We start from the raw sequence: 23,787 nt of genomic DNA, 5'->3' as shown, positions 1-23,787 counted from the left end.
AGGGCATCCTTGTCTAGTACCAGATTTCAAAGGGAATGCTTCCAGTTTTTGCCCATTAAGTATGATATTGGCTGTTGGTTTGTCATAAATAGCTTTTATTATTTTGAGATATTTTCCATCTATACCGAGTTTATTGAGGGTTTTTAGCATAAAGGGCTGTTGAATTTTGTCAAAGGCCTTCTCTGTGTCAATTGAGATAATCATGTGGTTTTTGTTTTTGGTTCTGTTTATGTGGTGAATTACATTGATAGACTTGCGTATGTTGAACCAGCCTTGCATCCCCGGGATGAATCCTACTTGATCATGGTGGATAAGCTTTTTGATGTCCTGTTGCAATCGGCTTGCCAATATTTTATTGAAGATTTTTGCATCTATGTTCATCATGGATATTGGCCTGAAGTTTTCTTTTCTTGTTGAGTCTCTGCCGGGTTTTGGTATCAGGATGATGTTGGTCTCATAAAATAATTTGGGAAGGATTCCCTCTTTTTGGATTATTTGGAATAGTTTCAGAAGGAATGGTAACAGTTCCTCTTTGTGTCACTGGTAGAATTCAGCTGTGAAACCCTGTGGACCTGGGCTTTTTTTGTGTGGTAGGCTCTTAATTGCTGCCTCAGCTTCAGACCTTGTTATTGGTCTATTCATAGTTTTGGCTTCCTCCTGGTTTAGGCTTGGGAGGACACAAGTGTCCAGGAATTTATTCATTTCTTCCAGGTTTACTAGTTTATGTGCATAGAGTTGTTTGTAATGTTCTCTGATGATGGTTTGAATTTCTGTGGAATCTGTGGTGATTTCCCCTTCATCATTTTTTATTGCATCTATTTGGTTATTCTCTCTTTTCTTTTTTATCAGTCAGGCTAGTGGTCTATTTTGTTGATCTTTTAAAAAAAACAGCTCTTGGATTTATTAATTTTTTGAAGGGTTTTTTGTGCCTCTATCTCCTTCAGTTCTTCTCTGATCTTAGTTATTTCTTGTCTTCTGCTAGGTTTTGAGTTTTTTGATCTTGCTCCTCTAGCTCTCTCAAATTTGGATCTCTCCACTCTTCTCATGTGGGCACTTATTGCTATGTATTTTCCTCTAGAGACTGCTTTAAATGTGTCCCAGATATTCTGGTATGTTGTATCTTCGTTCTTGTTGGTTTCAAAGAACTTCTTTATTTCTGCCTTCATTTCATTGTTTATCCAGTCAACATTCAAGAGCCAGTTGTTCAGTTTCCATGAAGCTGTGCAGTTCTGAGGTAGTTTCTGAATTCTGAGTTCTAACTTGATTGCACTATGGTCTGAGAGACTGTTTGTTATGATTTCAGTTGTTTTGCGTTTGTTGAGCAGTGATTTACTTCCAATTATGTGGTCAGTTTTCAAGTACGTGTGATGTGGTGCTGAGAAAAATATATATTCTGTGGATTTGGGGTGGAGAGTTCTGTAAATGTCTACCAGGTTTGCTTGCTCCAGGTCTGAGTTCAAGTCCTGGATATCCTTGTTAATTTTCTGTCTAGTTGATCTGTCTAATATTGACAGTGGAGTGTCAGTCTCCCACTATTATTGTGTGGGAGTCTATGTCTCTTTGTAAGTCATTAAGAACTTGCCTTATATATCTGGGTGCTCCTGTATTGGGTCCATATATATTTAGGATCGTTAGCTCTTCTTGTTGTATTGATCCTTTTACCATTATGTAATGTCCTTCTTTGTCTCTATTGATCTTTGTTGCTTTAAAGTCTATTTTATCAGAGACGAGAATTGCAACTCCTGCTTTTTTTTTTTTTTTGCTCTCCATTTGCTTGGTAAATCTTCCTCCATCCCTTTATTTTGAGCCTTTGTGTATCCTTGCATGTGAGATGGGTTTCCTGGATACAGCACACAGATGGGTTTTGGCTTTTTATCCAATTTGCCAGTCTGTTTCTTTTGATTGGTGCATTTAGCCCATTTACATTTAGGATTAGTATTGTTATGTGTGAATTTGATACTGCCATTTTGATGCTAGCTGGCTGTTTTGCCAGTTAGTTGATGCAGGTTTTTCATTTTGTTGATGCTCTTTAGCATTTGGTGTGTTTTTGGAATGGCTGGTACTGGTTGTTCCTTTCTATATGTAGTGCCTGTTTCAGGAGCTCTTGTAAAGCAGGACTGGTGGTGACAAAATCTCTGAGTACTTGCTTGTTTGCAAAGGATTTTATTTTTCCTTCACTTATGAAGCTCAGTTTGGCTGGATATGAATTTCTGGGTTGAGAGTTCTTTTCTTTAGGATGTTGAATATTTGCCCCCACTCTCTTCTGGCTTGTAAGGTTTCTGCCGAGAGATCTGCTGATGGGCTTCCCTTTGTGGGTAACCCAACCTTTCTCTCTGGCTGCCCTTAGCATTTTCTCCACTTCAACGCTGGTGAATCTGTTGATTATGTGCCTTGGAGTTGCTCTTCTTGTGGAATATCTTTGTGGTGTTCTCTGTATTTCCTGGACTTGAATATTGGCCTGCCTTGCTAGGTTGGGGAAATTTTCCTGGATAATATCCTGAGGAGTATTTTCCAGCTTGGATTCATTCTCTTTGTCACATTCAGGTACACCTATCAAATGTAGATTAGATCTCTCCACATAGTCCCACATTTCTTGGAGACTTTGTTCATTCCTTTTTGCACTTTTTTTCTCTAATCTTAGCTTCTCGTTTTTTTTCATTGAGTTGATCTTCAACTTCTGATATCCTTTCTTCTGCTTGGTCAATTTGGCTGTTGAAACTTATGCATGCTTCATGAAGTTCTCATGTTGTGTTTTTCAGCTCCTTCAAATCACTCATATTCCTCACTAAGTTGTCCATTCTTGTTATCATTTCCTCAAATCTTTTTTCAATGTTCTTAGTTTTTTTGCATTGATTTAGAACATGTTCTTTTAGCTCACAGAAGTTTCTCAGTCTTTTGGATATAGAGGGATCAGGGAGCTGCTTGAGGAGACAGTCTACTTTATAGGAGCTCAAGTGCTGAGCTGTGAGCTCTGTTGTTCATTCAGGGCTGCTAGGCAGGTATGTTTAAGTCTGCTGCAGCAGAACTCATAAAGCCCCCTTTTTTCCTCAGGTGCTCTGTCCAGGGGAGTTAGGGCTTTATTTATGAGTATCCGTTGCACTGTCCTGCCCAGCAAGGAGGCAGTCTAGTCACTGCCTGCTGCAGAGGCTATGCTGAGCTGCTCTGGGCTCCGCCCTGCTGCCGTAGCATCAGCCCTGCTGCATTGTGTAATTCCCTGTATTCCTGTTTATATGGGTGTGGTTAGAACTGCTGTGGCGATGGTGGCCCACCTCTGTAATGGTGGACTCTTTCTGTTATGATGGGTTGCCTTGGCAGTGGTGGGTTGCCTTGGCAATCCCAGGCTGTGTCAGCAATGGCAGAGTATCTCCATAGGGGTGGAGTGCCTCGGTAATGGTGGACGCCCCTCCCCCACTGAGCTGCACCATCCTGGGTTCAGCTGTGCTTGCCTTGAATCTCTCAATCCTGAGCGTTTCCAGTTGCTGTTTTGTTTGTTTTTGTGAGGGTGGGACCCGCTGAGCCTGATCACCTGGCTCCCTGCCTCAGAGCCCTTTTTTTTTTAAGTTGAATGGTTGACTCTCTCCCAGGTGTTCCAGTCGCCTGCTGAAAGGGCACAGGGATCTGTGTGATTTCCCGTGCGGTGACCCACTGTGCCAGCTGAAACAATGTCGCTGCCTGGGAATCTCCTGGCCTGGCTTACTGTTTAAGTCCCATTTAATCAGATGAATGTGCTAATCTGCCTTCCCAAATCTCAAATTGCTGGTTTAACAGGGCAACCAGACGAGTGCATTTTGTACGGAGTGCTGCTGTGCTGCAGCGCCGCCCAAAACAGCTGCACCGGTCCAAACAGCCGTGCTGGTGGCCCGTGTGGCTCCTACATCTGGGAATGTCTTGGTCTGTGGGCAATAAAGATCCGTCTGGAAATGCAGCATCCACTCACCCTTTGCACTTTCACTGGGAGCTGCAATCCTGAGTTGCTCCTATAGTGCCATCTTCTCCAGCCTAGACAGTTTCTTTTGGCTCTTACATTATTTAGAGTTAGACTTGGTTTCACAGGCAGAAAAATTAAATCATATTCATAATATGTTTACAGGCTTCTCTATTTGACAGTTTATTTTGATTGCACAGGTTTGCATCTCAGAACCTTCTTTTCCCTTTTCTTAAAAAAGTAGTAAAATTCATAAAACATGATTATGAGTGGTTAAAATTCATCATTTCCACCATTGTAAAGTGTATATTTTCAGTGACATTAGTACATTCAAGATGTTGTGCGCTGTTACCAGTATCTAGTTCTTGAATATTTTCATCACTCCAAGAGGAAAGCTTTTAAGCAATCATCCCCCTCTTCCCTCACTGCATTGTCTTCTGGCCACCACTAGTATCTTTTCTGTCTCTATGGATTTTCCTACTCTGAACATTCATGTAAATGAAATCACACATATGTAGCCTTCTGTGTCTGGCTTCTTTCACTGAAATGAGGAAGTTTCATGCATCCCTTTAGTTGGAATGAAATCCTAGGATATCTGAAAGGACTTGTTCAGACTTTTCTCAGAAACAAATATGACTATTGGTCTTCCATCAAATTCAAAATGAGTATTTTTAAAAGGAAAATCAAATGAGATAAAGCAAAAATCAATCTGATAAAGAGTATAACAGTATATATAAATACTTGTTATTTGTGGAAGCATCATATCTTTTTGGCAAAAATTTACAGCTATAAAAATTGGCTAATGTAAGCAGTCACAAAGAAAACTGACAATGCAAATACTGTCAATGATTTAACTTTAAATAAGCAACCAATTAACCAAATGATTCAATTTTGTATTGTGAAATATAAGCAGAAATTTATTCTTATTACAATAATTTTAATGAAATAATTAAAACAATTAGTTTAACTTTGCTTTGGACAAATTAAAATTGTTTAATTTTATTTAAGCTGAAAAATATCTTCTGGATAAACATTTCTCAATCCAGACATAATTCTAATTATAGTATCTATACTTAAAACTGTAAAACCTTCTAAAAAGTTGAAACTTGCTTGAAAATCTGCTGTTGTTCAGATCTGAACTATCCAAATGGATCCATCTTTCTGTCAAGCTGCTCTGTACATTAGTCAGCACGTTGTCTAAAATAGAATCAATTCTGGAGGGTAATGTCTGCTGAGAACAACATGCTACATTGCTATGCCAGAACACGTTCTGTGTAACACCATTGAACATCTTTAGGGAGTCCTTGCCTAGACTTTATACATTCATATTGAGAGTGGCTTTCAGTGAAATACTAGCCTCTGCTCTAAAATTAATTCACCAAAAACATAGCAGCATCAAATCTATTTAAAAATTATCACATTTGCCTCTATATAAGATTCTCTTTCTCCCAGACTTTGTTTATTGAGTTTCAAGAGATCCCCCAGGAGCTTCTGCCCCTGTCTGTTGGCTGCCCAACATTTTACCTTCCAGAGAACAGAGAGACAACAGGATTTAGTTTGGGCAATGGGGGAGACCTGGGAAGATGGGGAAGAAATTAGCTATTTTTCTGCAAAAGTATGAGATTATAATACACATAGAAATTCTGTAACACTTTTTCTTCTTTTCTGGTAGTTCAACTTGTTCTTATTACCCAACTCCCATCCCATTCAAGCAACTATGTGTCTTTGTTTGTTAGATGCTATCTAGGTAAATCATAAAATTAACATGGAAATTCCTGGTCTGAAGCTCCCAGGTGACCATGACCAGAGTAAGAGCTGCCTCAGTGACCACCTGTGTAAGTTTATATCCAAATGCCAGATGCTGTCCTTACCCAGAACTCTTATTACCCTATAGAAGTAGGCAAAATCTACACTCAACCTCAGAAACCTCAGGCTGAAGATAAAATCCCAAAAGACTGAAATTTGTCTTCTACTATTTTTGCTCAATTAGGACTTGAAATAGAAATTGACTGATAGAAAAGTGAAAGAAGTTAAATTTCTGGAACATAAGAGAAGTGAACTGAGATTCTTACCTACTAGTCAAACAAAGGAACAACTGGAAATTAATGAAAGAGAAGCAAGAGACATTTCCTTTTGAGATAAACTGGTTTGCCTTTTTCGTTTTTTTTTTTTTTTTTTTTTTTTTGAGGGGGGTAGCTTATGTAAGTTCCAAGTGAGTCCTCAAGGTGGGAGAACCTTGGTGTTCTGCCTGTGCCTCTGGGCACCAGTGTTCATGGTTCCCTTTCAAGTATCTACAAGAAAGTGGGGAACACACCCTTCAGTGACTCAGACCTCTCCCATGCCCATGAACAAACAGGAATAGACACGTGGGGATGGACAGACACGTTGACAGTGTCAGGACTGTTGTTACTACATGCAACTTCAAAGAGAAAAGGATCTTCAGAAACCAATTTGAAGAAAGCAGTGCTGCAATGAACATTCGTGTGCATGTGTCCTTATAGTAGAACGATTTATAGTCCTTTGGATATATACCCAGTAATGGGATTGCTGGGTCAAATGGAATTTCTATTTCTAAGGCCTTGAGGAATCGCCACACTGTCTTCCACAATGGTTGAACTAATTTACACTCCCACCAACAGTGTAAAAGTGTTCCTTTTTCTCCACATCCTCTCCAGCATCTGTTGTCTCCAGATTTTTAATGATCGCCATTCTAACAGGCGTGAGATGGTATCTCAATGTGGTTTTGATTTGCATCTCTCTGATGACCAGTGACGATAAGCATTTTTTCATATGATTGTTGGCCTCATATATGTCTTCTTTCGTAAAGTGTCTGTTCATATCCTTTGCCCACTTTTGAATGGGCTTGTTTGTTTTTTTCCTGTAAATCTGTTTGAGTTCTTTGTAAATTCTGGATATCAGCCCTTTGTCAGATGGGTAAACTGCAAAAATTTTTTCCCATTCTGTTGGTTGCCAATTCACTCTAGTGACTGTTTCTTTTGCCGTGCAGAAGCTGTGGAGTTTCATTAGGTCCCATTTGTCTATTTTGGCTTTTGTTGCCAATGCTTTTGGTGTTTTGTTCATGAAGTCCTTGCCTACTCCTATGTCCTGGATAGTTTTGCCTAGATTTCCTTCTAGGGTTTTTATCGTGCCAGGTCTTACGTGTAAGTCTTTAATCCATCTGGAGTTAATTTTAGTGTAAGGTGTCAGGAAGGGGTCCCACAGTTGCAACTTACCCATTCAAGAATATTTCTCTACCTGCCATGGACAATGCAACCACAGTGGGAGGAAAATGCGCACTATGAACACTATAAACCAGTGTTTTTATTGGTTCAAACTAATAGATGCAATATGATTCCACAAGGAATCTGAATATTTTGCTACTGAATTCTCATGTAATTTATATTGATTCTATTGTGTTATTTTCCAAATGCCTTAAGGTAAATATGTGCTGTGCAATGCAAATGTATAATTTATTTTATTAAAAGATAGATTTTAGTTTTAACCTTAATAGATTCAATTCCTGTACATATGTAATCTGATTCTGCCTACACTGCATTATTGGTTATAAAATCGTGCCGTGACATTAAAATTATGGCTCACAGACTTTTCAGGTTTCTGTGACATGATATGATGGGTTCCAAGCTAAAGAGCAATTTCACAGAAATTTCTAATACACTGAGGTTTCTCAGTTTCTTTTTCTTAATGTGAATCATCACAGACACTTTAAAGCAGATATAAAATAATACAATTTTATTTGGGGAAATATAAAAAAAGGTCAAGCATCTAAGGCATAGGAAGAGAAAAAGAGAAGAAAGAAGTGACAGAAATTTTCTTAGAATTTTGGTTTAGTCACATTTTCGTTCTGTGGTTCTACCTTGGTGAAGCGCGGTATTGCTGATCCACAAAGAGAGTGATGTCTCGAGGAGTGTAACATGAATACCTTTCTCAGTCTAAACTTAAAATTCTTCAAAAGAATGCCAGTCACCTTATCCTTTTGATCCAGAAAGATCACATATCATTTAGAAGGAATTAGATTTTATTTATGTGTTAACTTAGGTTACAAATTGCATCATCATTCACAAATTCAGATGTAGACAATATGCTTTAATTTTTTTCATAACTTTTTCCTTTATCTTAACATCCTCCCCATTTAGGCAGGTAGCAAGAGTGAAGTAAAAACATAATTTTATTAGATTAAAACTAGAGTCCTCATTCTTCTATTCCTAGATTGTGTCTGAATTTCAAGGATTATATGCCCCTTCAATTAATTGGAAATCAGAGTGAAGGATTTCTGCTCTTCAGATCTTCAGATCGGGAACCTCTCAAATTTTTTTTTAAATACAGTATTTTATAGTAGTACTTCAAAAGGTTGTAATTATTGAATCTAACCAGTCTTTCTAATCAGATTTTCTTGGTAATCCAATTAAACAAATGATGTCAGCAAGCTAATTTCCTATCTCCAATCTATACATCAACATGCATACCAAACTTGTAACAATAGAATCAGATTATGTCTTGATAGCTGAGGATTAGGCAATGAACAATGATCCAAAGAGAAGGACAGCACATAAACACACACACATACACACACACACGCACACACACACAGACACACATGCATGACACACACTGACAGACATGTACACACAGACACACAGATACAGACACACACACAGTACATATTCACACACATGCACACACGCATACACAGGCACACATATGTACACACAGGCACACAGACATGCGCACACACACACAGGCACAGACATACACACACATACATACACACAAAGACAAAATATAATTTTTAAGTTTGAATGCAACTTGTGTTCTAAACAGGTACAATACTTGTTTAACTCACCATGGGAAAAATGTTTAACTTTCCAAGGGACCTGGGTAAGCTACTTAGTTTCTCTGTGTTTCAGTTCATTGTCTAAAACAGGGCTCCTCATTCAATTGTTCGCTTATTCAGTCATTCAAACTTTGACAAATATTTCCTGGTGAACTACCACATGCCAAGCACACACAGTTCCAGACGCTAAAGATGCAGCAGTGAATAAAATAGTCAAAATCTGTGTTCTCCTGTCAATTACATTCCAGAAACGGAGGGGAGACAGGTAATAAACAAATGTACAAATACATGTGAAATACTTCATGTGGCAATAAATAATACGAAGAAAAATAAAGCAGAGTAAGGAGCATAGAGAATGATGGCAGGTGTTTATTTCATTTAGAGTGGTCGAAGGAGGACTTTACGAAAGGACAGTATTTGAGTAGAGACGTGAAGGAAGTGAACGGAAGTGAGGGAGAAAGCCATGTGGGCATGGGGTAAAAATGGGGAGAGAACTTCTGGGGAAAGGAAACAGCTAACTCAAAGGCTCTGAGGTGGTATTTTATTTGATATGTTTAATAAAGTCATGCAGCTGAACTTGATTGAGAGCGAGGAAGAATAGGAGGAGATGAAGAGGAGGCAACAGTGGGAAGCAGGGTCCGTAGGGTCATTGACTGTGATAGCAAATAGGAGGCCAGGCATGGTGGCTCATGTCTGTAATTCTACCACTTTGGAAGACTGAGGTGAGAGGATTGCTTGAGACCAGGAGTTCAAGACCAGTCTGCAAAACATAGCAAGACCTCATGTCAACAAAAAATAAATTAGCTGGTGTGGTGGCACATGCCTGCAGGTCCAGTTATTTGGAAGGTTGAGGCAGGAGGATCACTTGAGCCCAGTAGTTGGAGGCTACAGTGAGCTATGATTGTGCCACTGCACTCCAGCCTGGGTGACAGAGTGAGATCTTGTCTCAATACAAACACACAAATACAATTTAAAAAGTAATAATGATATGGAATCTCACTTCGAATAAGATCAACTGAATGATTTTGAGCAGAGAGACATGAGATATAATAGCTTCTGCACCATAGGTTAAATGTTAGTACATGTATTTTCTTCTTTCTGTTCCTTTTCATCTTCTTTCTTTGACTTGTCTTCTTTTTAAAACTTTTTTTTTTTTTTTGAGACCGAGTCTCTCTCTGTCTCCCAGACTGGAGTGCAATGGTGTGATCTCAGCTCATTGCAACCTCTGCCTCCCAGGTTCAGGTGATTCTCTTGCCGCAGCTTCCCAAGCAGGTGAGATTACAGATGCACACTACCATGGCCAGCTAATTTTTGTATTTTTAGTAGAGATAGAGTTTCACCATGTTGGCCACGATGGTCTAAAACTTCTGACCTCAAGTGATCCAGCCTCCTCGGCCTCCTAAAGTGTTAAGATTACAGGCCGAGCCACCATGCTCAGCCCACTCTTAAATTTATAAGAAACACTGCACAAATTTATGTGCTATCCTTGTGCTGGGGTCAGGCTAATCTCTGTACATTAATGTACAATTTTAGTAAATGTGTTGCAGAAGCAAACACTCGTTTTATTTTTTTCTCCCCAGTCTTCCGCCTCCCCCTTCTCCTCCTTCCTCCTTTAGTGTTATTTTTTTCTACTTATTTGCTCTAACCCAGAGTTAGAAGTGAGTTTGCATCCTGGTTTGTCACTTGCCAGATGCCTTATTTGCATGTCATAGTGGTGGCCCCATGTGAATGACTCTGGCATATCACAGGAAATATATAAAAAGGCATGAACCGGCAAGTGTTCTTGAGAACCTAAGCTGCCAGGATCAACATTTGGCATCTTGTTCTTCTAACAATGAGACTCTAACTTGCCTTCTAACATCTTCACAGTAATGAGCCTGATCTCATTTCAGATCTGATGTTTCCCCTTTAGCCAGCTTACATCACCTTTGTTTTGTCTCCACCTCAAGTCAGTCCACTCTTGTTACAATGCTTGGAAAACATCCCCTTCACACAGAGTCTGCATGTCCTTACGAACCTTATGCTATGTATTGGTCTGTTTATATTTCTCAGTCTAGGTTATCTTTTCATTTTTGCATCAACAGTTCTACAATTTACATGCTGGTAAGAAAGATAAAAGATGAGATTTACTATAAATACAGGTAAGGACACTCATCAAATTGTTTAACTATGGAGTTAATTATTAATTAACTATGGAGTTAATTCTACCCCTGGGTTAATGCATGTATCCAAATAACATGTTTTAGATACTTTTTGGAGGTGTCAAACATGAGTAATGTATGATATGGTAATGATTGATCCATTTGCTTTATTGTTAATTACTTCCGCTGTACGTTAATTAACGGTTAATAGGCTGTTTATTTGCTTTGCGTTTCCCTTCTCTGTTTAAAACCAGAAGCTTTATTTTACATACCATAAAAGCTCAATGCAATTCAGGTGTGGTGGGCAGATATTTCTAAGTGCTTTCTTCCTGCTGTTTCTACACAAATTAAATCAATGTACTTGGTCAGGCATGATGGCTCACATCTGTAATCCCAGCACTTTGGAAGGCCAAGGTGGGTGGATCACTTGAAGTCAGGAGTTCAAGACCAACCTGACCAGCATGGTGGAACTCCCGTCTCTACTAAAAATACATAAACATTAGCTGGGCGTAGTGATGCATGCCTGTAGTCCCAGCTACCTGGGAGGCTGATGTAGGAGAATGGCTTGAATCTGGGAGGTGGAGGTTGCAGTGAGCCAAGATTATGCCATGGCACTACTGCCTGGGCGACAGAGCAAGACACCATCTTTAAATAAATAAATAAATGTACTTGAGATAATTTCCATGATAAAATTTATTTATTTTCCATACCTTGTCAACATTAGGTGAAAAACCCCAGTTTGGGATTATGGCATAGTTTCTTTTAAATTCTGTTAAAAATTCTGTAAAATTGGTGAGGTTTTCATCATCAATTCTGTAAAATTGATGAAGACTTCAGAATACAGAGGGGTCTAAGTGACTTTTTGGAAAATACATAATGATGTTAAAATGGCAATAAACGCTAGATTGATTTCAGATTCCACACAATTCGTATCAGGATTCTAGCTCATTTCTTTGTAGAATTCGACAAACTGATACTAAAATTGTTAAGGAAACTCAAGTGACCTACAATAGCCAAACCAAACAAAAAAGAAAAACAAAGTTGGAACATCATACACTCTGATTGCAAGACTTATTATAAAGCAAGGTAGTAAAGACAATGTGGTAATAGCAAGAGTATTGATATTTCTTTTGGTGAGAAGACCTGAGACTATAATTGCTAGATCACGTTTAATTTTTGAGCACCTGTTAAAATGTTTTCCAAAGCAAATGTACCATTTTATATTCCCACAGTAATGAGGGTTCTGATTTTGTCACACCCTTGCTAGTGTTTATTTTCTCTCTTTTTTGGCTACAGCCATTTTAGTGGGTGTGAAGTGGTATCTCACTGTGTTTTTAATTTGCAATTAGCTGATGACTAATACTGTTAAACATTTATTCATGTGCTTATTGGCTATTGGTACATCTTTTGTGGAGACGTCTTTTCCCATTTTAAAGTGGGATTTAAAAAATAAATACCGAGTCATAAGCGTTCCTCATATGCTTAGGGTATACATCCTTCATGAGATGTGATTTGCAAGTATTTTCTCCCATTTTGTGGATTGTTTTTTCACTCCTTCATAGTGTTTTTGAGGCCCACATTTTTTTTTTAAATTTTGGTGAAGTCTGTTTTATCGAATTTTGTTGTTGTTGTTGATTGTGCTTTGATGTCATATCTAAGACACCAGTGCCAAATCTGAGCTCACAAAGATTTACACCTATAGTTTCCACTAATAGCCTTAGTTTCAACACTACATTTAAGTGTTTTATTCATTTTGAGTTAATTTTTGTTTAGGATACAAGGTGTGGATTCATTTTTCTTTTCTTTTGCTGGATCCGGTTGTTTAAAAACCATTTGCTGGAAAGACTATTTTACACAGAGGCCAGCTAGGATTCTGATAGGAATTGTGTTGAATCTGCAATCAATCTAAGGCTTCTTGCCATTTTAACAATATTAAGTCTTCTGTTTCACGAATATGGGATATTTTTCCATTCATTATTAACTTTGATCTCTTTCAAAAAAGTTTTAGTTTTCAGAATATAAATTTGCAATTATTTTGTTAAATTTATTCCTAAGTTTTTTGTTTTTTGTGTTTTGTTTTTTTAGATGGAGTTCCCTCTTGTTGTCCAGGCTGGAGTACAATGGTGCGATCTTGGCTCACCACAACCTCTGCCTCCCGAGTTCAAGCATTCTCCTTGCCTCAGTCTCCCAAGTAGCTGTGATTACAGGCACGCATCACTATGCCAGGTTAGTTTTGTATTTTTAGTAGAGACGAGGTTTCTCCATGTTCGCCAGGTTGGTCTCGAACTCCTAACCTCAGGTGATCCACCCGCTTTAGCTTCCCAAAGTGCTGGCATTACAGGTGTGAGCCACTGCTCCTGGCCTCTAAGTATTTTTTAAAGATGCAAGTCATGGTCAGATTATTTATTGCAGGTATATAAAAATACAATCGTTTTGTATATACTGGTCTTGTATTCTTTGTATCAATTTGTTTGAGGTTTCTCTTCTTGTATGCTTGTATGCTCTTAAAATAGATAATTTTATCTTGCTTTTCTAATCCGGAGGATTTTTTTTAAAAGATAGATGTATTAATGCTTTATTAATATTAAGTATATTTTTCACTTGTGGATATTAAAGTAATGTTAGGTGGCGGTAAAATTAGCCTATTACCTTTTCTCTCTCTCGTTTTATATCTCTTCACTACATAATTTTAGTCAATATTACTGTCTTTCATAGTGTTTACCTCCGTACTTTTAAGTATGCTGACACTTCTGCTACTTGAATTGCCCTGTTTACATGATAAATATTTTTGAGTGTCAGCAACTATAGGTAAGGGAATTGGAATGCATGTTTTATTTTCTCCTATTTCTCCTTTTCACTTCCAGTTTTTAAAACAGATTTGTAATCTTCCCTTAGCTCTTTAAGCACATTTAAGGCAGTTGTTTTAAATTTTTTTGTCTGGTTAGTGTGACGTCTAGGTTCCTCCCAGGCAGTTGTTGTCAATTTATTTCGTTTCTTTGAATGAATCATGTTTTCCTTATCCTTATATACCTTGTGATTATTTTGTTGTTGTTACTAATTGGGCATTTCATTATTATAATGCAGTAATTCTAAAAATCAGATTTTCCCCGTTCTTCAAGATTTTCTATTTTTTTAATTGTTAAAAGCTTCAGTAGTCCATCTGTTTTGAGACATTTTTAAACTAGGCAGCAATTATTCTTTTTTTTTTTTTTTTAACTTTTTTATTGGATTTTAGGTTTTGGGGTACATGAGCAGAGCATGCAAGACAGTTATGAGTACCCATTGAAGTCTCTGTTCCTTTAGCTCATGTTAAGCAAATGCTTTGGAAGAGATTTCCTTGAATGCCAGGAGCTGAGACATGAATAATAACACCCCGCCCCTCCAGAAAAAAAAAGACTGAAAAGAAGGAACAACTACCTCTCCCAGTCTGCGCAAACTTGCTTCATGCAGGAGCCGCCATTCACCTGTTAGCTAGGCTTGCTCTGAGCCTAGGCCTTACCCTGAAATCAAAGCTTAAGATCTTCTCAGGACATTTCTGAGCATGAATCTTGGTGGACATGCACTTGTGACTTTTCTACAATCCCCTATGTATGTAAGCAGTTGCTTTTTAATGTCTGAATTTCCCAGAGTCTTACCTCAGCTTCTCCTCTGGGCCTTAGATGGTCTATTGTGAGTGGTCTCTTATCCCAAGTGTATTTGGGTTTGCAGTTCCTTACAGCTTTTATGAGGATCTCTTTATTTGCCTGTGGTTCAAATTATGCCAGACAGAGACTAGCACATCGGTTCTTAAAATAACCTCCAACCAGTCTAGAACAGATATACACAATAATTTGAAAATAAGGTATATTCTGTTCCGTTCAATTTGAAGATGAGAGGAACTTGAAACTGAGTTGTTTTTTTAATACCAAGACTGCCACCTGGCCAGGGAGGGAGTGGGGAAAGTGAAAACATCACAAAAAGTTTCCTACTATTTTGGAGATGTCTTCTTCTTAATTTGGCGTTTGCTTGGTTGCTATAAACCTTCGTTTTCAGAGTTCAAAGTTGGTTTAGACTGTTTCAGGGTGTTGTGTGGTTGTTATTGTTCTTTTTTGATGTTTCTTTGGAGGAAAAGAGTTTGGTCCTTTTTAGTCTGCCATTCTGCTGATGTTGGATTCTACAGAATTCTTAACTTTCCAAATGATTCCATTTGTTTTTATGTTTACATTGCTTCTTCTGATATTTTATGTGTGCAAAGATGTGCTGGAAATAAAATGATCAAAGAATGCATTGCTCAATGTCTAGAAGTTTAGCTTTATTCCCCACTGAGCCATGAGTGAAATGTTAAATCCTAATGACTCAGGCTCAATGATAGCATTTGTCCATAGAAATTATTTATGAAATATATCCTGATTTTGGTAATATTTATGTAAAATAGTTTATGATGCTGTGCTTAATTTCCCTGCAGAGCTGGTAAATATACTTCAAATACTTCATATATACTTCAAGTATCGCTTACATTTATTTCAAGTCATAAGATTATTTGCTCTCATTTACGAATATATATACCTGTTGGCTCTTTTAAAAATACATTTTAAAATACCTAGTAGTGTTGACTTTATGTTTAAAAAGGTTTTTCATGTTTTTAAGGATTTCTTGTATTTTTTTCTTTTAGAAGAAATGACACTCTTTTTCTGAGAAACTACAATGTGTGGACATAGGAGCTGTCTTTGTGAAGGTAATTTTCAAAATCATGTTGACTTAACCCAATTAATGCTGTAATTATGAAATATCCTCACGAGTAGGCTTTAAAGTTGGTTTTTGCTTCCAATTGCCTTTTCAATTAACTAAGAAGTGCCTTATGGATAAAATTTTGTCCAAATAAGACCTTTGAGAATAAAGGGGGCATTTTAGAGAATGTCAACCAAGTACTTTTAAAGTATTATTTTAATAATGATGCAAGGGTTAACATTAGAGATCGGTGAGCTGCTCGGTGGTGTTGACTGCCCATAAGAGTATGGTAGAATACCAATGCCCAACTGAGTCAATAACCACTTAAAATCATGATACATCTTCTTGCATGTATCTTTTTTAAAAAACAGGAACATAAAAAGGTATGATGAGATAGTCAAAATGTTCCTATTTTTTAAAAGGTATAATGAAAAAGGTATGAGATAATCATTATGTTCCTGTTTTCTTTTAAAAATGATATTATTATAATAAAAATGATCTATGCTTATTTTTAAAAATGTAAACACTGAAAACAAATATAAATAACAAAATACATGTCATCTCTAAGTTCCACCCATCTGAACTATCCCAGTTGGGGATCTCTTCCATTCTTGTGGTAGCAGAGCTTCCTCCTCCACTCTGCCTAGTGCCCTGAAAGATGAAAAGCTGTGTGTGATCTTCCTGCCTCAGCTGAAGTCTCAAGGTGAACCTCGAAAACGTCTGCTCCCAGCAGTTTTCTACTCTCAGTGGTTTTATCTTTGTAATTTTCCTCACAGCAGCTGTCAGCTTATCTCAGAATTGAAGGCTCTTGGTAGAAATATTCAGGATTTAAAAAATAATTTCTATTCTCTTCTCAGTACTCTCTCTTTGAGGTAGGATGGAGGTCAGAAGCTGTGCTACATATAAAACCGCAAGACTTTTGTTTATATATTTTGGTGTTTGTTTCTTTTCAGAGTTTGGTGGGGTGCATATGATTAAGCTACATTTCTTGCTTGATTACAACTGGTAAATTTATTTTAACTGGTTTTATTCTACCTTATGATGAATTCAGCTTGAGATAAAACCATTATAGATTTATCTAGATGCAAACATATTAGGCTGTCATAGTCCGGCTTTGTGTATCAACATCAAAAATCTGGGTGATAAAAGTAAAAGCTACCTCTTACTTCTTACCTTAACCACATACATTGTATTCATATCATGCCAAGAATCCAGATGTTTTCAATACTGGACATTAAGGATTATCTGTCTTCAGTTCATGAAAACAATGGTAGTGTTGAAATAATATTACCACAGTCAGTTTTAAAAATATATCAAGGATGAATTCTATGCTTATTTGAATACATCAGCACCTACTCAGTCTTTTTTTATTTTTCTTCTTACTTATTGTCTCTTCAATTTATATACAGATGTTCCAGCTAAAGAAAATAATGACAAAAATCTTGATGTTACAACATTTCTGTATAATAAATATTTTCTTCCAAAAATAATTGAGATTTTAGACATGGTTTGTTTCCATTAGAGAGTACTAAGAAAATGGTACATTCATATAAATAATTATAAATATTTTAAAACTGTACTTAAGATTCTTTGTGTAATGCAGAAGTTTTCTTTTCTACAAAGTGTGGATTTTTAATTTCTGTGTGACAATAGTGAAGAGAACTTCATATTAAGGAGTAGTGAATCATAGTAAGACTTGGATTTTTTTTTTTGATGAGAGAATGTGGCCAAGATCTTCAGAAAAAAAAGCATCATACCTGAAGGCAAGGGGAATGGTAGACAGAGATCCTGAAAAACAACCATGTAAAGCCAAACTGTAGTCAGAAAGGTATTAAATAACAGAATACAGATGGAAATACAAATAGACTAGGCAAAATTCTCATCTAGAAAGAAAAGACTCTATGTCAGAGTTTGGAGAAAGTAAAGAGAAACCAGAACTCTGGAAGCAAAAGCATTCAAGGGAACAGCATTCAAACTGAGGATTCAGATTATTTTATATCATGGTGGAATTTATTGGAGAAAAGGAAGGTTTTACTGAGATACCATGGAAAAAATTTTTATCAAGAGAGACAAAAAGACACAAATATGAGAAAACAAGAGGTAAATACCAGATTGTAATTTAAAATAGGATGACAGTCTGGAAACTTGAAACAATAAGTGTTGTGCTCATGTGTTGATGTGGTTGTCTACTTGAACCAGCAAACAAGGTAAGGAGGAACAGGTGCAGCTCTCATAAAATCAAAGTATGGAAAAAATATGGAATGCAGTGGCAAGACCTTATTCAGTCCTGAATAAGAAAAGGAAACAAATTAATCCAGTTGACAAATCACATGAGGATGCTGCATCCTATCTGTGATACTGATTGCAAATTCTTCTTCCATTTGTGTCTCAGCTGCTGAAGGACAAGATATGTATCTTTATATTTGACCAATTACCTCTTCTCCAGGTCATATTGATTTTCTTTTCTTATAAGTCTGCTGAAGGCAAAAGTAACAATTGCAACCACCTGTAATTTAATCAAAATGTGACATTTAAAAAACAAAAACCAACTCTTAACCTAAAGTTAGCATGAATGGATCTGTGTGGCATCACAGTCCCGTATTATACTCCTCTGTCTTGCTATTTGCTATACGGAAATTAATGATCCAGCATCTGCTCTAGGAAAGCAATTAGAAAAATGAAGTGAGAAGCTGGTACAGTGATGGTGGACGGGCATGTGGCCACACAGTTTTTCATCTGGTCATGCCAAGAGTTACTTTGAGACAAACTCACAGGCCTGAAAAACTATCACTCAAATTGATCCAGCACTCAAAACATCAATTTCCTATTCCTTCTCATATATCTCCCTGTAGTTTATAAGCCAGAAATGTAATAGCTAAATTTTTCAGCCTGACTTGCATTTACAAATTTGTCCACATTTTCGGTTCCATCCATCAGGTACCTTTGTACATGCCCTAGAAATCAGAAGTGAGGTAGAGGCCTGGCTTGTGTTTGTCATGTGCTTTTCTTCTGAAAAGAAATGTTTTGGAGGTGCCTTATTTTTCTGCCATCATGTCCTGATCATTGATGCTTCTTGGTTGTAGCTTTGTCCTGATGGTGGTAGCTTTGTAAGTGTGGTAGTGGTGGTTTACTCCTGGAGCCACTTGCTGTAGAAGTAGCTCCCTTGGTGACATTGTTCTGCAGTGTGGCTCTATATTAATTCCTACATATTCAACTTAGAATGTGTTTCCTCAGGCTTCTCAACAAGTCTGTAAGCAATTAATACTCTTAACCAATATTTTTTCTAAAACTACCTGAAATGTGGTCTGTTCTCCTTGAACCTCAACCCATACTGTCTCCAATTCATTAGTGAGTTCAATTATCTAATACTGGTCCAAACAGTGCAGTTAATATTGATGATATTAAATATTGGCTAAAATGTTCATGGCACTGAAAAGCTGGATGCTGAAATGTGTACCTTGATAGATATTACTAGTGTGCGCGTCTGGCAGCGAGGTAATAGTACCCAGTGCTAAACCACTTCCCTGCTATTGCTTTGGACTGAGACATAGGACAATTTCCCAGGTCTCAAAGACATGGTTGATGTGTCATTGCAGTTCAGATGGTAGATTGCAAGCTCTCTTGTGTGTGTGAATGCATGCAGTAAGCACTTAAAACAGGTGTTTAGGATGGCTACAAGTCTCATCAAGAAGCCTATTCCTTTTGTGGCAGGAAGACCGCTCAGATGGTCTTCAGTGATTCATAGTCTTATGTAATCTCCCTTTGAATGCAGGCTGGAGATTGGGACTCTATTCCAACCAACGGAGCATGCAAAATTAAGGAGGTATCACTTCTGTAATTTAGTTACAAAATATTGCAATGTCCATCTTGTTTGTTGACTCTATTGCTGTTTCAGCTTCTACTATTGATGAAGCAAGTTTCCATGTTGAGTATGCCTGTACATAAAAAATCTGAGGGCCCCTCCAGCCAACAAGTTAGAGAGGAACTGAGGCCATCACCCCAGGAGCCCATGAAGAACTGAGTCCTGACCACAACCATGCTAACTTGGGAGCAGATCCTTACCTGGTTGACCCTTGCAATGATTATAGGCCACTGGCACAATGATGATAGCCTGCGAGAGACCCTGAAACCGAACAGATTTCCAACCGAAAGGAACTGTGAGATAATAAATACGTGTTCTTTTAAGCTTTGTCATAATTTGTTACCCAGTAACAGATACTTGTTGCTTAGTTTTATTTAGTGGTACTAAATTGGTAGTTTGTTCATTGAAGAAGCACCTGATGTCTCTGCTCCAACTATCTTACTTTAAAATTGCAAAGATTAAAAGTATCTGAAACAAGACGGAGACACTGCTGTCATTTTAGCAAAGCATTTGAAAATTGGAAGCTCTGTTGGTTAGGGATCGGTTAAGAATATTCACTTTGAAAAAGATCATTCTCTTTCTCATTTCCACTGGTCTCCCCGGCCAATGATCTCAAAGTTGTCAATGGGATGTTAGCATTATTTTTTATCATCATTTTCTGAAACATCTTTTCTGCTTTCAAATGATAACTGATCTTCTATTTCCTCGGTTGCTTTTTGAATTTCTTTCCAAGGCCACAAGATATAACTCTACTTTTCTACCCCCACACCCCTTCTTTCTGCCTCATTCTTTCTGGCTTTTGTACTCTGTACCTATTTCTCCCCTATCTCTGGATGCAAGGAAAGAAGATATCTTAGTCTTTGAAGGGAGAGTCACTCTAAGCCAGGATAAAAGCATCTGTAGCAGGCCAGCATCAATTTGAGTGGCACCATTGTCAGATTCAAGAGCTGACCTCAGGTGTTTGGGGATTTAAGAGGAGAGATATCCGGGTGCCAGCTGTGCATAGTGTCAGCATGTGGAGGTCATATAATGATAACCAGAGTCCCCAGCTGTCTGCTGTCTAGTTTCCATTTAAGAGGAAATGTCACATTGCTTGCCCCAAGAGCACCCACACTCAGTTCCAACTGTAAGTGGGAGCTATAGATATCTTCAGTTTTCATGACAGTGGTTTTTTTATGAGGATTTCTGCTCCATAATGGTCCCAACATCTGAATCTCTTAGAAGATTCCTGGACACCTGGTGAAGTGGGTATGTGGTTGAAAATAGACTCTCAGCTGTACTTTTGCAGTTGAACTGGGTAGTTTAACATCCTCAGCCTAGGGAAAAAGGAAAGTAGATACCACTTAACCATGCCTGAATTCCATGATAAGCTATAACATAGTTAACACAGTTCATGGAAAGGAAATACCTATCCCAAAGTGTTCTCATTGAAATAGTCCCAGAGGACTGCTAAGGAATGATGATATTGGTGTTCTGCTAACCGAGCCCTATGAGATCAAGCTCCTTTCTGCACAGAGGGCTTTGCATATGCTTTTTCTTCTACTTGGATTTCTTCCCATTCTCTTTACCAGCCTTTTATTCAAGCTAATTTATATTAATTATTGAAGAATCATCTTAACTTTATGGTCTTCCAAACCTTTAATACTGGATTTTATTTTCCTGTGAGCAGTGACTCAAACTGTGTAGCTGGAGAAAATTCACCACTGTTTCCTTCAACACCATCACCATCACTACTCATCGCTTACTAACAAGTATGTTGTTGATTAGAAGAATAAGTAGAAGAATAAAAGACTTACTCTGTCTCCCTTTTACATAAGAAAAAAAATTCCTTGTTCATAATCCTAACTTCATATCCAAAGGGAAGACCTCCCAGTAATTTTAATTTCAGAATGTCTGCTGTGTCTTTATGTAGCTGAGAGAGTCGTCAAAGGGTGTACGGTCCTGTAATGTGCCCAGTTCATTATTTGTTTTACATGTATCAGGAAGCCTTGGAACACAGGCTTAGAGAAAGGAAAAGGTGGCCCGGCATGGAAGCTCATACCTGTAATCCCAACACTTTGGGAGGCTGTGACAGGAGGATTTCTTGAGGCCTGGGGTTTGAGAGTAGCTTGGACAACATAGCAGGTCCCTGTTTCTACAAAAATAAAAATAAAAAATAGAAACCAGTTGGGTGTAGTGGTGAGCACCTGTAGTCCCAGCTACTTGGGAGGTTGACATGGGAGGATCACTTGAGCCCAGAAGGTACAAGCTGAGTGACCTGTGATCATGCCACTTCACTTCGGCCTGGGCAACAGAGCAAGACCCTGTTTTAAAAAGTAAAGAAAAAGAGGCTGGTGCGGTGGCTCATGCCTGTAATTTTAGCACTTTGGAAGGCTGAGGCATGCAGATCATGAGGTCAGGAGTTTGAGACCAGCCTGGCCAACATGGCAAAACTCCATCTCTACTAAAAATATAAAAAGTATCTGGGCATGGCGGTGGGTGCCTGTAATCCCAGCTACTTGGGACTTTAAGGCAGGAGAATAATTTGAACCCGGGAGGCAGAGGTTGCAGTGAGCTGAGATCATATCATTGCACTCCAGCCTGGGAGACAGGGTGAGACTACATCTCAAAAAAAAAAAAAAAAAAAAAAAAAGAAAGAAAGAAAAAGGAAAACTAACAAATGAGAATGACCACTGTTCTTTGGGAGACAAAGGATACTGCCTCTATGAGCAACAGAAGGGCATGTTTTAGGAAAATATGTCTTTATTGTGAATTTAAACTTTATGCCCTTGAAAATAGTGTGCGTGTCTGTGTATATGTGTGTGATGTGCCTGCTTGTTGGGTTCAATAGTTACCAGCTGGATGACTAGAAAGAAGGAAGCATCTTTGAATACCTCCCAGGCAGACAGTCTTGACTGCTATGGGAAGGTTTGAAAAGTCAAGAGTTTCCTTAGAGAAACATGAACCCAGGACAGGGAGGCACTGCTAGGAATCAGGGTGCATCCAGAGGTGTGTGCTCTGAAGGATGTAACTCTTGGCAATTTTTTTATTAGTATGGTAATGATCATGCTTAATACACAGTTTTCTCCTCTAGTTAGTAACTCCTTTTTCTTTATCCCCAAATACTTAGTACTATCCTACATGCCCTAATAGTCTTTTGGTTTGGAATTTTGAGACACAAAGGTGGAAGCTGGTAAAGTGGGTCATCTCACATTTACTGAGTTCTTCAAGGAGCAGCAATGCCATATTGGGCATATTGGGTGGTGGTGGGTGATTCATGCAGTGACCAGCAGGGAATAGAGTTGGAGAAGCAGCTGCTGGTGAACAAGTGGGTAGACACGTGAAAGCCTCTCTTCCCCAGTATGTTAAAGGAGGGTAGTTTTTGAATGAATAGAACTGATTTTCATACTCCAGTGAAGTATTTTTTGCGTACAATTATGTGTTTACCATTTATTTTTTCCCATAATGCTCCATGAAGCAGAAGCTAGACGTATCTAGTTTATTATATATTTCTACTTACTAGCATACAAGACATCAAATAGCTGTTTTTTTTTTTCTTAAATATTTGTTCTGCTGGGCGCTGTGGCTCATGCCTGTAATCCTAGCACTTTGGGAGTTTGAGGTGGGCGGACCACGAGCTCAAGGTATTGAGATCATCCTGGCCAACATGGTGAAACCCCGTCTCTACTAAAAATACAAAAACTAGCTGGGCCTATGGTACATGCCTGTTTATCCCAGCTACTTGGGAAGCTGAAGCAGGAGAATCACTTGAACCTGGGAGGCGGAGGTTGCAGTGAGCCGAGATTGTGCCACTGCATTCCAGCTGGCCACAGAGCGAGATTCTGTCTCAAAAATCTTTAAATTAATGAAATAGTAACTACATTTAAGGCTTAAAGTAGGAATGTTTTATCACTTTTGGAACTGACCACAAGCTTAATTCTAGTTAGTTGCAATTAGCTGATACTACAACTATTATTTCTTGTAAAAGGGAGTATGACTACCATCAACTTGATATGACTAGGAAATTTATAAATTAAGTTGCATGTAAACAACCAAGTGGAAATATGTATGGGTGCGTTGTTCAAAAGTCGTCTAACATTAGACTTTTTAGAAGTAGTGGTTAATTATTTACCCTTAAGATGTATGCAGTAAATTTTGAAAAGACGGATAAGGGAAATGAATATCAAATAGATTTTCTAAATAAAGTGGTTCTTGCAAATTGAACTGTTATCATAATGGAATTATAATAAGTTAGTCTGAGTTCAGAGATTACTCCAAAATTATCTTTCTGGATGTAATCACTGCCGTGTGGCACTTTTGA

The 23,787-nt window shown here is 38.0% G+C and overlaps 1 non-coding gene across 1 annotated transcript; it reads right to left on the bottom strand.

Annotated features, from left to right (window-relative positions):
- Window positions 1-10,226: 10,226 nt before the first annotated feature.
- LOC144579108 (U6 spliceosomal RNA) lies at window positions 10,227-10,334 on the bottom strand. Its single transcript, XR_013525993.1, has one exon. It is a non-coding gene; the product is annotated as a U6 spliceosomal RNA (small nuclear RNA).
- Between the last annotated feature and the right edge of the window lie 13,453 nt (window positions 10,335-23,787).

Source organism: Callithrix jacchus, chromosome 13 (genome assembly GCF_049354715.1).
Source record: "Callithrix jacchus isolate 240 chromosome 13, calJac240_pri, whole genome shotgun sequence".
NCBI classification, from domain to species: Eukaryota; Metazoa; Chordata; class Mammalia; order Primates; family Cebidae; genus Callithrix; species Callithrix jacchus.
The sequence above is the reverse complement of the archived record's forward strand: the minus strand, read 5'-3'. Positions and strand labels throughout refer to the sequence as shown.